This window comes from Stylophora pistillata, chromosome 1, assembly GCF_964205215.1.
Source record: "Stylophora pistillata chromosome 1, jaStyPist1.2, whole genome shotgun sequence".
Classification (NCBI taxonomy): Eukaryota; Metazoa; Cnidaria; class Anthozoa; order Scleractinia; family Pocilloporidae; genus Stylophora; species Stylophora pistillata.
In genome coordinates this window covers 6,930,001-6,935,693 of record NC_142519.1, presented here as the reverse complement: position 1 = coordinate 6,935,693, position 5,693 = coordinate 6,930,001, and positions in this window count along the sequence as shown.

The following is a 5,693-nucleotide window of genomic DNA, read 5'->3' as shown; positions in this document are numbered from 1 at the left end:
TAGTAAGCTCTTTTGTCTGTGGTATTCCAGACACCATCGGAAACTCTATTGTACAACCTTTCTTGCGGAAAATGATTTCCTTGCACTTAGATGGATTGCTACACATACCATTACTTCTAGACCACTGGGAAAACTGATTAATCAGTGCGATAGAATTGTCATTATCACCTATCACAGGCGAGATAATGGTTGTATCATCTGCATATTTTACCAGCACGCTCTTATTGTCCAAGTGTATCTCTAAATCACTGAGAAAGACATTGAACAAGTGCGGCCCGCTGACACTTCCTTGGGTGGTACCTTTGTTGACACTTTTCCATTTTCCAATAAACCCATTTCTAATGACTCTCTGCTGCCTGTCTTCCAAAAAGCTTAGATACCAGTTAACTATAAAAGGATTTAGGGGGAGTTGCTTCAATTTGTGTGAGAGGAGATCGTGTTTCACACTATCAAAAGCCTTGCTGAAATCCATAGCGAATAGGCGTACCGCTTTGCACTCTGGGATATCAAGATATTGATTGACAGTATGTTGGATAGTCAGTAGAGCATTGGTACAGCTCCCTCCCTCTATGTATGCAAACTGTGAGATCCCAGAATGTTCATCGAAGGTCTCCCTTGCGTGTGTTCCTAAGACAGCTTTCTCAAAGCACCTTGCGATGACAGGTGTCACATTTATTCCGCGGAAATCTGATATTCCCTTAGGTATATCAACCTTCGGCAAGGGGTACAGGTCTGACTTTTTCCAAGAGACAGGCCAGGCGTGTGTTCTAAGAGACAGATTCCAAATCCTGGTGATCACTGGAACGAATAGCTCGGCGTGGTCTTTCCATATAGTATACGGGATGCCATCTGGTCCGGTTGCTGTTTTCTTTATACGCATAAGAGAATTCAGGACTTGTCGCTCTGAGATTTCTGGGACTTCCTGATCTTCACTAATCTCCAGAGGTGTTGGCTTTCTGTAGGCGTGGTCAGTACATAGGTCACCAAAGTAGTCATTTAACGCGTTGAGTTCGTAGTGGCCAAGAGATAGAGAAATCACCGGCTTGCGGCGCTGAGATGTTTTATCCACTTTTTTCCACCAATCCCGAGTTCCAATAGAGGCGATAAAGTCCCTTCTGTTTCTGAAAATCACTTCAGAGATCCTTTTATTCATAACTTTAAGACGGTCTTGATTACTGAGTGATATGCGTGATTTGGCTCGTATCATCGATCGAACGAGCGGAGTCATCCAGCCCGGGTCTCTTGAAGACATGCGCACCGTTTTCAGAGGCATGCAGCTATCCAGGTGCCCTAGGATGGTATTTTCGAGCCTACCAACCACTTCATCGACATCAGTTTCCTGTATCATATCATCCCAGTTTTCCTTCGCTAACGCGATATACAGATCACGCTTTCTATGAGCCCTTTGGTCACGCACGTATACTTTACGGCGGATAGGTGGACGCTTTATACCGGGTGGTAAAATAACTCCCATGTGATCCGTCTTGGAGAGCATGTGAAAGGGATAGCACTTTGAAAAGAGATCCGTGCGGTTCGTGAAACAGTTGTCCAAACAAGAATTCCCTCTGGTGGGGAAATTAACCAGAGCATTCCAACCAGACATTTCTTCGAAGCGTTTGATATCCAGTTTGTTGACATCGCCACCGCACAACACAACTGTTTGTGGATGTTTGTCTAGTATATTATCCACGGTATTTACAAGATGATTCATTAGATCGATCTCTGCATAATTAAATTTTGGAGGATGATAAACTCCACATATTACAAATCGATGTCCCTTGGGAAGTCGCAGAGTTATACAAATTAATTCATAAAGACTAGAGCGGTAAACATCCTCTACTGCAAGATTGTTCCTGATGTATATAGCAATCCCACCCTTCTTGCGCATATCTCTGCCATTCCAATTTCTGTCTCTACGAAAGATGGAATAGTTCTCAATATTTACAATCGCATCCGGTTGTGCCGGTTTGAGGTGTGTTTCCGATACGACACAAACATCAATATCTTTAGATCGCAAGTCAGCCTCAAGTCCAACCGCCGCACGCACTCTGTTCTTAGTTTTTGCGAGACTGCAAATATTGATGAACATACACTTGGGAACGGCAAACTCCGAGCAATCGGTATATGATTTAGTAGGCTCTCGAGGAATAGCTGTAAGATATCTGTTCTTAGCGGGATCTTGGATGCGATAAGGCTGTATTCATGAAAAATCTTACTGTGAAAGAAAATTTTTCACCATTAATTTGTTATGAATTGCAACTTCTAGCATATTCAAAGAGTAGCGATGGATGAAATGTAATGTAATGTAATGTAATTTTTATTTAAACACGATCAATTCATCAACCATAAAAATGCATATCACATACGCTGGGATATTTAAAATTCAAACTACATACTATAACTCTAAAGCTGTTTTCCGCGAATGCCGTGCGTTAGACTTAAAGAATGTCATTGATCTTACGTTTAAATAACCCCAGAGACTCTGTGTTCCTTATATCGCGTGGTAGACTGTTCCATAATGTGGCGCCATTGTAGCTAAAGCTTTTTCTGTAATAATTAGTGCGCGGTAGTGGAACATTCAGCTTAATTTCAGAGTCCCTGAGGTTACAAGCAGAGTAACGCCACGTAAACTTTGAATATAGATACCCTGGAGCTAGCCCGTGCAGACATCTAAACATCATGGTGGCTTTATGGATTTCCTGCTGGCGTGCAAGATTTTTCCACCCTAAAAGCTCGAGTAGCTCAGTTGCATCAGCATCATAGTTAGAGAAGGTCAACACACGGGCTGCTCTATTCTGCAATTTCTGCAGTTTGTCTCGTAGCGTTTTCCCACAGCTACCCCAAACAATGTCACGGTAATCAAAGTGAGGTTTTTCTAAAGCTTGGTAGATGAAATGTAAGGTTGATGCTGGGATCAGGTGCCTAATTCGCTTTAGGGCCCCGATACCAGAGGCAAACTTTTTCGTTAGTTTTTAGATGTGACTATTCCAATCGAGTTTATGGTCCATTATTACACCAAGCGATTTTGTAGCTGTAACCTGGCTCACTTGAGTATTGTTCATTCTAATTGTTGGTGAAGCTGTGAGAGTATTCAGTTTCTGCCTCGACCCTATTAGCATGAATTCGGTTTTGGTCAAGTTCAATTTGGGTTTGTTCGCTTGTAGCAGTTGAAGACGTTTTCTAGGTCTTCATTTAGACAAAACTGAACGTTCTCAAGATTGCTTCCCGCATATGTGAGGTGCGTGTCAACGGCATACATTCTCGGTTTACAATTTGATAAGCAATTTGGAAGATCGTTGATATATAGTAAGAGCAATGATGGACCGAGGATGGTCCCTTTAGGGACGCCGCAAGTCAATGAGTAGTCATTGGAAAGCGACCCGTTCACAGAGCATTTTTGCGTTCGGTTTCCAAATATGACTGAGACCATCTGAAAGATTTGCCATGTATACCATAATAGTTTAGCTTCGATAGAAGGATCTGATGATCAACAGTGTCAAAAGCTTTTTTCAAATCTAGAAAAATGACTCCATTGATTTCCTCGTTATCAATATTATATGCCCAAGAATCTGTCGCTTCGGATAAATTGGATGGGATGTCTATTAAAACGCAAATTTGCAAAAGAAAAGGATCGACGGGTTTACAGTTATCAAATAACAGGCAAAAGTAATGTGAAATCTGTTTCAATTGAATGCAAGATTAAAGAGCGGAGAAAATCGACGCACGTGTTGGGACACCGAATACAAGCAGGGTGACTATAGCAACGATGATAAGACAAAAAGGAGTCAAGCAATTTTTTTCTTAGAGTGCTTTTATTGAGACTCAGCCAATTTTCGAAGGCACACCCTTAGCGTTTCGCGTGGGAGCCTAAATATGGCTTTTCACATCCATCGCCTAGATGGAATATTTCGTGTTAGTGAAAAAGATTAATTGAATGGGATATTCATTGAAACACAACTTTTTGAAAGAAAAACGATAAACATTTACGATCCGCACGGAAGCTGGAAACGATCTCCGAAAACTTAAGGGTTCCGTCCAAAGAAGAAGGTTTGAAATCCGTGTCCTGAGTCCTAATAAAAGTAAGGGATAAAAGTCCTTCTCGACTGTTTTATTTCTAGTCCATACGGAAAAGAGGAATAGAGGATTTAATATTTCTTGAGGAAAAATGTCTGCTAAATCATGGGTGTAAGCTCAAGTTTGTCGTTGCGCCTGGCAGTTTTCACGCGCTAGTTTAGAGCCCAGCCCGCCGCAACTAAGCGACACGTGTTATGGTCGCAATTTTGAGTGACGACCTTGAGTAAGACGAGTTAGTTCAAGTTTCTTAGTGTGTTCTACGTTTTATCGGGGCAAAACGTGTTTTGTAAGTACCATTCCAATTGTTTGGTTCGTTTTTAATTAGGCGTTTCCTTTCTCCATTGCATCGTTTGTTTCAAATTCCTTTTACCTCTTAGGAACCGTATAATCCTTCCTGTAAATCACCGTGAAATAAAAGAAGATTGGTACGCGTTCACAACTTATTTGTGTCCCTGACGGATTTAAAGTGTTTTAGCGCCTACAATGGGAGCCCTACCTCATGCGGGCAAAGAGTGGGTTAATTCTTAAAACTTGAACTTGAACTTGAACTTTATTTTTATTTAGACACGGTAAATCTATCAGATAAAATGATAATATTATTACAATCTATTATTACAGTTACAATCTATTTTAATCTATATAAACATGATCTAAAATTTAAAAGTGAAATAGAAAAAAATAAAGAAATTCTGCTTTACATAGATGCCGTGTGTGTTTTGTCGATTCAGACGAAGAAATTGCGACAACCATTTCGGAAGGATTGAAGTGATTTTGCTTGCCGCAATTCAGGGGACAAGCTATTCCAGATAACCGCACCGTTATAGCTAAAGCTATTTTTCAGGAAATTGGTGCGGGGCAATGGAACAGCTAGTTTGTTTTCAGAGTTCCTTAGATTATATGGAGGATCATATTTAGTGAAAAGAGAACCAAGATAGTCGGGCGCAAGACCATGTATAGATTTATAGACCATGGTGGCCACTTGTATTTGTCGCTGAGTATCTAACCGTCTCCAGTTAAGTTGCACAAAAAGAGGATCAGCGCTTGTGTCATAACTGGAGAAGGTCAGAATACGGGCAGCCCGGTTTTGCAACTTTTGGAGCTTATTCGAAAGACCCTTGTTACAATTCCCCCAGACCTCGCTGCAGTAATTAAAGTACGGTTGAACTAAGACATTGAAAACGGACTCAAGCGTGGTTCGATTAACAAAAGGCCTACAACGTTTAATTGCTCCAATGCCCGATGCGATTTTCTTGGCTATTTTTTCAATGTGCATATTCCATGAAAGGTTTTCGTCTATATGTACACCCAGAGATTTGACTGAGCTAACTTGTTTAATTATGTCACCACCTATGATTAGTTTAGGGGAAGTATCGTAGGTACCTATCCTTTGCCGCGATCCAATTAACATGAATTCAGTTTTAGATGAATTTAGAGTCAATTTGTTTGCAGTGAGCCATGTGTTAACATTGGATAGGTCGTGATTCATAACATCATTGATCATTTCTATGTTGTTACTGGCAAAGGTCAGGTGAGTATCGTCGGCATACATACGTGCAACTGAATTAGACAGGCAATTAGGAAGATCATTTATGTATAGAACAAAAAGCAAAGGTCCTAGA